Here is a 7002-nt window from a genome sequence, read left to right on the forward strand (position 1 = left end):
TAGACCCGTTACTCGTTGCCCTCCAAAACACCCCATCTATCATTTCGACCCCTGTGCCATGCCGCAATATTCTCAAGGCAATTGCTTACGCCGATGACGTCACCCTCGTGGTGGCGCATCGGCAGTCCCTCTGTAACGCCCTGTCACTTATTAATACATTTTCTAAATTCACCGGTCTTAAACTGAACCCCGCCAAAACAGAAGCAATTGCCATCCTCCACCCTCTCTCAGACGACCCCCTTTTAAATCAAATTAAATGGAACCCGGATAAAATTACACCGTTAAATATTCCCATCGGCGCACCCTCAGTAATAAAAGCGGCTTGGCGCCAAGTAATTACCTCTTTACAATCCCGCGCCAAATCTATTAGCAACCCCTTTCTCACCTATGATTCGAAATGCATTCTTTCAAAAACTATCCTTCTTCCCGAAATTTCGTACCTTGCTAAAATTTACCCCTTACCACCCCAGCAACGAGAGCGAGTCGACGGCATTGTGGCAAGCTTTGTCGGAGGCCCAAACCTACCAACCTTGCCTATTAACATCTTGGCAGCCCGCCGTGACCTTGGTGGTTACGGCGCGGCAAATATACCCCTATACGCTGATCTCTCCCTTCTCTTTACTGTAAAAAATTATTATAAACACCGAATCTTGGACACCCCAACAACTCCCCAACTCTCCCTCTTGGAATATAATCTCGGCCTCCCCCTATCAAATTTATACAGTTTTAGAATAAGAAATAACCTCCCCCACGCTACAACACCCTCCACTCACTACCAATATATTCTTTCCCTCATCAATACCATCAAACCCACTGAACAAGACCTCCTTTGTCCCAAATCCAAACCCTTTTACACACGAATAACAAATGACTCCCAACACCCCTTTTTTCATACAGACTGGACACAAATACACCACCCCATCTTCCCAAATTACCTCAAAACCTTTAATTATAGATTAGTCCACAAAATCCTCCCCTTGAAATGCCAGAAGTCCTATCTCCCCCTCGATTTAGATCCCCAATGCCTTTTTTGCAATTACACCCTGGAAACCTTCAGTCACCTCTTCCACACCTGCCCCACCATACAGCCACTTTTATCCCTTGTTAAAAACACCCTAAATTCCCTCCTTAATAACACCTTTACATATTTTGACACCCCAACTTATTTAACTTTCCCTAAAACGCCCCTATCAGATACCCAGTACTCCTCAACACTTGTAACCCTACTCAACACATCCCTCACTCATACCATTTGGAAGACTAGAAATAAAATTAAACATGACCCCAGCCCTTTACTCAACATACCTCAACACCTGACCCGCACCCTGAAACATACTTTACGCTTTCGTTTAACATTACAACGGAATAGGACAAATGCCGATCTTGAAGGTGTCTTGGCCGACGTCGTTAACTATTTAAACTCAATTCATCTCCCCGGGCAACCAAATTAATTACTATTCAAAAAACATTTTGTCGTCTGCACTTGTAAACCCCCCCCCCCTTTTTTTCGCACTTTGTGTCGTGATAACTGTATACTTTTTGTGTGTTTTTCGTACATTTCGTTGTCATTTAATTGTGTTGTTTCGTAAATGCTTAAATTGTTTATTTTGCGTAGTACATGTTATCGTATTTCTACACATTTTTATTGTTCTATTTGTAATTTCCGCCCTCTTTTCTCCCTCTCTGATATCTCTATTTCATTTCTCTTTCTATTTTCAGTGTAGTTAATACAAACGTGTGTGATATTCGTGGTGGCGGCTGTTAGCCCGCCCGAATAAAACAGAAAGAGCGCGATTATTGCTAGTTGAAAACTATACCCAATACCCCGCCCTTTCTCCGTGAAAAACCGTGGAATGTGGCAATCTTTGAAGAGTTCTCCGGAATTCTTATCGTTAAATTTTATCAGTCAACCTTTTTCCCTGAAAGTTGATCCTCTTGCTGCATTTTCTCTTGCCTTCCTCAATGAATTTCAACACCCACCTCTCAGCACCAATTAAATTATTCACGAGTGATTTTCATACTAATTCGAAGACTTGGCAACATTTTTGACAACTTATCCGCGGTTGGTTGGAGCTCTGTAAATCAAACCTGCAGAAATGAAATACATCTGCGTGCCGATTACGAAGCGCCTTCATAGCTCAGGGGTTAGAGCACTGGTCTTGTAAACCAGGGGTCGTGAGTTCAATTCTCACTGAAGGCATGTCGATCGGAGTGTGTCGAGAAGCGTCCGAGCCTTCCAAGAATGACAAAAAATGCATTGGAAGGAGTCGGGAAAACGTGAGGATTGGCTATTTTTGGTGTGTTACACGAGAAAAAGTAGCATCTCGGATAAAACATATTAGTCGTGTAGGTGTGCATAACGCAGGGCTCGTCCGGGATTTGAACCCGTGACCTCTCGCACCCTAAGCGAGAATCATACCCCTAGACCAACGAGCCGACGATTCTCGCACGCCAACAAGCAAGTAAATTTGTTTCACACTTCATTGTAAAACCTTTGCATCGATAGTGGACCTCAAGGAGCATGGCAACGGGGTACCCGGCTAGCTCAGTCGGTAGAGCGTTGGACTCTTAATCCAACGGTCGTGGGTTCGAGCCCCACGATGGGCGCTAGTTTTGCTTTCGGAATATTCTTTACTCTTCCTTTGGTGACACATTAAGTTGACGGTGCAAGTAAATCTGTGATTTCCTTGTATTCAATTAACCGAGATTATATTACAAGTTATACCGAGTTAAGACCAACGTTGGAGTTCGTACACACAAGGGGATGTAGCTCAGATGGTAGAGCGCGCGCTTAGCATGCGCGAGGTACCGGGATCGATGCCCGGCATCTCCAGCCTTTTGCGATTCGTTCTCAAGCATTGAAACGCCTAGAAGTGACCGATGATTGAAAATCTTGTTTCGTAGTTGGTCTTTTATCAGCATCTCAACGGCCCGTAAAGCACTCTGCGTCAGAAACGAGGTTATTTACTGTAATTTATCTAAAGCACTTCTGCCCAATTGCTAAGATTTGTAATTTTTCTGAAGGCAACCTCTCGTTTTGAACATTGTCCACCAGTTTCACAGAAGGTACGCAACAAACACGAGGCCATTGACAATCTTTTGCGCGGTGGACTTGATTTATTTCCACAGCTTTGCGCAGAGGCGATATCGTAGCTGATGAGGTGAATCCGAGGCGCGATTATTGCTAGTTGAAAACTATACCCAATACCCCGCCCTTTCTCCGTGAAAAACCGTGGAATGTGGCAATCTTTGAAGAGTTCTCTGGAATTCTTATCGTTAACTTTTCATCAGTCAACCTTTTTCCCTGAAAGTTGATCATCCTGCTGCATTTTCTCTTGCCTTCCTCAATGAATTTCAACACCCACCTCTCAGCAACAATTAAATTATTCACGAGTGATTTTCATACTAATTCGAAGACTTGGCAACATTTTTGACAACTTATCCGCGGTTGGTTGGAGCTCTGTAAATCAAACCTGCAGAAATGAAATACATCTGCGTGCCGATTACGAAGCGCCTTCATAGCTCAGGGGTTAGAGCACTGGTCTTGTAAACCAGGGGTCGTGAGTTCAATTCTCACTGAAGGCTGACAAAAAATGCATTGGAAGGAGTCGGGAAAACGTGAGGATTGGCTATTTTTGGTGTGTTACACGAGAAAAAGTAGCATCTCGGATAAAACTTATTAGTCGTGTAGGTGTGCATAACGCAGGGCTCGTCCGGGATTTGAACCCGTGACCTCTCGCACCCTAAGCGAGAATCATACCCCTAAACCAACGAGCCGACGATTCTCGCACGCCAACAAGCAAGTAAATTTGTTTCACACTTCATTGTAAAACCTTTGCATCGATAGTGGACCTCAAGGAGCATGGCAACGGGGTACCCGGCTAGCTCAGTCGGTAGAGCGTTGGACTCTTAATCCAACGGTCGTGGGTTCGAGCCCCACGATGGGCGCTAGTTTTGCTTTCGGAATATTCTTTACTCTTCCTTTGGTGACACATTAAGTTGACGGTGCAAGTAAATCTGTGATTTCCTTGTATTCAATTAACCGAGATTATATTACAAGTTATACCGAGTTAAGACCAACGTTGGAGTTCGTACACACAAGGGGATGTAGCTCAGATGGTAGAGCGCGCGCTTAGCATGCGCGAGGTACCGGGATCGATGCCCGGCATCTCCAGCCTTTTGCGATTCGTTCTCAAGCATTGAAACGCCTAGAAGTGACCGATGATTGAAAATCTTGTTTCGTAGTTGGTCTTTTATCAGCATCTCAACGGCCCGTAAAGCACTCTGCGTCAGAAACGAGGTTATTTACTGTAATTTATCTAAAGCACTTCTGCCCAATTGCTAAGATTTGTAATTTTTCTGAAGGCAACCTCTCGTTTTGAACATTGTCCACCAGTTTCACAGAAGGTACGCAACAAACACGAGGCCATTGACAATCTTTTGCGCGGTGGACTTGATTTATTTCCACAGCTTTGCGCAGAGGCGATATCGTAGCTGATGAGGTGAATCCGAGGCGCGATTATTGCTAGTTGAAAACTATACCCAATACCCCGCCCTTTCTCCGTGAAAAACCGTGGAATGTGGCAATCTTTGAAGAGTTCTCTGGAATTCTTATCGTTAACTTTTCATCAGTCAACCTTTTTCCCTGAAAGTTGATCATCCTGCTGCATTTTCTCTTGCCTTCCTCAATGAATTTCAACACCCACCTCTCAGCAACAATTAAATTATTCACGAGTGATTTTCATACTAATTCGAAGACTTGGCAACATTTTTGACAACTTATCCGCGGTTGGTTGGAGCTCTGTAAATCAAACCTGCAGAAATGAAATACATCTGCGTGCCGATTACGAAGCGCCTTCATAGCTCAGGGGTTAGAGCACTGGTCTTGTAAACCAGGGGTCGTGAGTTCAATTCTCACTGAAGGCTGACAAAAAATGCATTGGAAGGAGTCGGGAAAACGTGAGGATTGGCTATTTTTGGTGTGTTACACGAGAAAAAGTAGCATCTCGGATAAAACTTATTAGTCGTGTAGGTGTGCATAACGCAGGGCTCGTCCGGGATTTGAACCCGTGACCTCTCGCACCCTAAGCGAGAATCATACCCCTAAACCAACGAGCCGACGATTCTCGCACGCCAACAAGCAAGTAAATTTGTTTCACACTTCATTGTAAAACCTTTGCATCCATAGTGGACCTCAAGGAGCATGGCAACGGGGTGCCCGGCTAGCTCAGTCGGTAGAGCGTTGGACTCTTAATCCAACGGTCGTGGGTTCGAGCCCCACGATGGACGCTAGTTTTGCTTTCGGAATATTCTTTACTCTTCCTTTGTGACACATTAAGTTGACGGTGCAAGTAAATCTGTGATTTCCGTGTATTCAATTAACCGAGATTATATTACAAGTTATACCGAGTTAAGACCAACGTTGGAGTTCGTAGACACAAGGGGATGTAGCTCAGATGGTAGAGCGCGCGCTTAGCATGCGCGAGGTACCGGGATCGATGCCCGGCATCTCCAGCCTTTTGCGATTCGTTCTCAAGAATTGAAACGCCGAGAAGTGACCGATGATTGAAAATCTTGTTTCGTAGTTGGTCTTTTATCAGCATCTCAACGGCCCGTAAAGCACTCTGCGTCAGAAACGAGGTTATTTACTGCAATTTATCTAAAGCACTTCTGCCCAATTGAAACGATTTGTAATTTTTCTGAAGGCAACCTCTCGTTTTAAAAATTGTCCACCAGTTTCACAGAAGGTACGCAACAAACACGAGGCCATTGACAATCTTTTGCGCGGTGGACTTGATTTATTTCCACAGCTTTGCGCAGAGGCGATATCGTAGCTGATGAGGTGAATCCGAGGCGCGATTATTGCTAGTTGAAAACTATACCCAATACCCCGCCCTTTCCCCGTGAAAAACCGTGGAATGTGGCAATCTTTGAAGAGTTCTCCGGAATTCTTATCGTTAACTTTTCATCAGTCAACCTTTTTCCCTGAAAGTTGATCCTCCTGCTGCATTTTCTCTTGCCTTCCTCAATGAGTTTCAACACCCACCTCTCAGCACCAATTAAATTATTCACGAGTGATTTTCATACTAATTCGAAGACTTGGCAACATTTTTGACAACTTATCCGCGGTTGGTTGGAGCTCTGTAAATCAAACCTGCAGAAATGAGATACATCTGCGTGCCGATTACGAAGCGCCTTCATAGCTCAGGGGTTAGAGCACTGGTCTTGTAAATCAGGGGTCGTGAGTTCAATTCTCATTGTAGGCATGTCGATCGGAGTGTGTCGAGAAGCGTCCGAGCCTTCCAAGTATGACAAAAAATGCATTGGAAGGAGTCGGGAAAACGTGAGGATTGGCTATTTTTGGTGTGTTACACGAGAAAAAGGAGCATCTCGGATAGAACTTATTAGTCGTGTAGGTGTGCATAACGCAGGGCTCGTCCGGGATTTAAACCCGCGACCTCTCGCACCCTAAGCGAGAATCATACCCCTAGACCAGCGGTGCACAACCTGCGGCCGTGCAAATTTGTATCAAAATATATGCATTGGCGGCCGCCGTTGCTTCTGAAACTTGTTTTTCTAGCGGTCGCAAGAGTTAAGCTTTTAATTCGGCCCATAATTCACATTTTATTACATTGTAATATACGTAATTTGGCCAATGCAAATAATAAATAGTGCACATTTTTCAGGTATGGAATCATTTCCATTCGTTTCTAATAATGCTCACGTCAACTTGTCGTAATTATCAGGAGTATATCGTTGGAAAAGCAGTATATTCAGTGGCGGCCGTTAGCACACAGTGGTGTTGTGTGTTGCGGCCGGCAATAGTAAAAAGGTTGTGCACCCCTGGTCTAGGGGTATGATTCTCGCTTCAGGGAAGAAGGTTGACTGATAAAAAGTTAACGATAAGAATTCCGGAGAACTCTTCAAAGATTGCCACATTCCACGGTTTTTCACGGAGAAAGGGCGGGGTATTGGGTATAGTTTTCAACTAGCAATAATCGC

The 7002-nt window shown here is 44.4% G+C and overlaps 18 non-coding genes across 18 annotated transcripts in view; 14 read left to right on the plus strand and 4 right to left on the minus strand.

Moving 5' to 3' along the window:
* Nucleotides 1-1742: 1742 nt before the first annotated feature.
* LOC145887871 (U4 spliceosomal RNA) lies at nt 1743-1884 on the plus strand. Its single transcript, XR_014399352.1, has one exon. It is a non-coding gene; the product is annotated as a U4 spliceosomal RNA (small nuclear RNA).
* Nucleotides 1885-2127: 243 nt separating this feature from the next.
* Nucleotides 2128-2200, plus strand: Trnat-ugu (transfer RNA threonine (anticodon UGU)). Its single transcript has one exon. It is a non-coding gene; the product is annotated as a tRNA-Thr (tRNA).
* A 164-nt stretch (nt 2201-2364) lies between these two features.
* Trnap-agg (transfer RNA proline (anticodon AGG)) lies at nt 2365-2436 on the minus strand. Its single transcript has one exon. It is a non-coding gene; the product is annotated as a tRNA-Pro (tRNA).
* Nucleotides 2437-2534: 98 nt separating this feature from the next.
* Nucleotides 2535-2607, plus strand: Trnak-cuu (transfer RNA lysine (anticodon CUU)). Its single transcript has one exon. It is a non-coding gene; the product is annotated as a tRNA-Lys (tRNA).
* Nucleotides 2608-2760: 153 nt separating this feature from the next.
* On the plus strand, nt 2761-2833 carry Trnaa-agc (transfer RNA alanine (anticodon AGC)). The gene has a single exon. It is a non-coding gene; the product is annotated as a tRNA-Ala (tRNA).
* Nucleotides 2834-3127: 294 nt separating this feature from the next.
* On the plus strand, nt 3128-3268 carry LOC145887952 (U4 spliceosomal RNA). The gene has a single exon (XR_014399416.1). It is a non-coding gene; the product is annotated as a U4 spliceosomal RNA (small nuclear RNA).
* Nucleotides 3269-3512: 244 nt separating this feature from the next.
* Nucleotides 3513-3585, plus strand: Trnat-ugu (transfer RNA threonine (anticodon UGU)). The gene has a single exon. It is a non-coding gene; the product is annotated as a tRNA-Thr (tRNA).
* A 120-nt stretch (nt 3586-3705) lies between these two features.
* Trnap-agg (transfer RNA proline (anticodon AGG)) lies at nt 3706-3777 on the minus strand. Its single transcript has one exon. It is a non-coding gene; the product is annotated as a tRNA-Pro (tRNA).
* A 98-nt stretch (nt 3778-3875) lies between these two features.
* Trnak-cuu (transfer RNA lysine (anticodon CUU)) lies at nt 3876-3948 on the plus strand. Its single transcript has one exon. It is a non-coding gene; the product is annotated as a tRNA-Lys (tRNA).
* A 153-nt stretch (nt 3949-4101) lies between these two features.
* Trnaa-agc (transfer RNA alanine (anticodon AGC)) lies at nt 4102-4174 on the plus strand. The gene has a single exon. It is a non-coding gene; the product is annotated as a tRNA-Ala (tRNA).
* Nucleotides 4175-4468: 294 nt separating this feature from the next.
* LOC145887953 (U4 spliceosomal RNA) lies at nt 4469-4609 on the plus strand. The gene has a single exon (XR_014399417.1). It is a non-coding gene; the product is annotated as a U4 spliceosomal RNA (small nuclear RNA).
* Nucleotides 4610-4853: 244 nt separating this feature from the next.
* Nucleotides 4854-4926, plus strand: Trnat-ugu (transfer RNA threonine (anticodon UGU)). The gene has a single exon. It is a non-coding gene; the product is annotated as a tRNA-Thr (tRNA).
* A 120-nt stretch (nt 4927-5046) lies between these two features.
* Nucleotides 5047-5118, minus strand: Trnap-agg (transfer RNA proline (anticodon AGG)). Its single transcript has one exon. It is a non-coding gene; the product is annotated as a tRNA-Pro (tRNA).
* A 98-nt stretch (nt 5119-5216) lies between these two features.
* Nucleotides 5217-5289, plus strand: Trnak-cuu (transfer RNA lysine (anticodon CUU)). Its single transcript has one exon. It is a non-coding gene; the product is annotated as a tRNA-Lys (tRNA).
* A 152-nt stretch (nt 5290-5441) lies between these two features.
* Trnaa-agc (transfer RNA alanine (anticodon AGC)) lies at nt 5442-5514 on the plus strand. The gene has a single exon. It is a non-coding gene; the product is annotated as a tRNA-Ala (tRNA).
* Nucleotides 5515-5808: 294 nt separating this feature from the next.
* LOC145887948 (U4 spliceosomal RNA) lies at nt 5809-5949 on the plus strand. The gene has a single exon (XR_014399412.1). It is a non-coding gene; the product is annotated as a U4 spliceosomal RNA (small nuclear RNA).
* Nucleotides 5950-6193: 244 nt separating this feature from the next.
* Trnat-ugu (transfer RNA threonine (anticodon UGU)) lies at nt 6194-6266 on the plus strand. The gene has a single exon. It is a non-coding gene; the product is annotated as a tRNA-Thr (tRNA).
* A 642-nt stretch (nt 6267-6908) lies between these two features.
* Nucleotides 6909-7002, minus strand: part of LOC145887955 (U4 spliceosomal RNA) — a 141-nt gene continuing 47 nt past the window's right edge. Inside the window, exon 1 of the small nuclear RNA XR_014399419.1 lies at nt 6909-7002. This exon is cut by the window's right edge and continues 47 nt beyond it. This is a non-coding gene — a small nuclear RNA (U4 spliceosomal RNA).

Source organism: Ascidia mentula, chromosome 1, assembly GCF_947561715.1.
Source record: "Ascidia mentula chromosome 1, kaAscMent1.1, whole genome shotgun sequence".
NCBI classification, from domain to species: Eukaryota; Metazoa; Chordata; class Ascidiacea; order Phlebobranchia; family Ascidiidae; genus Ascidia; species Ascidia mentula.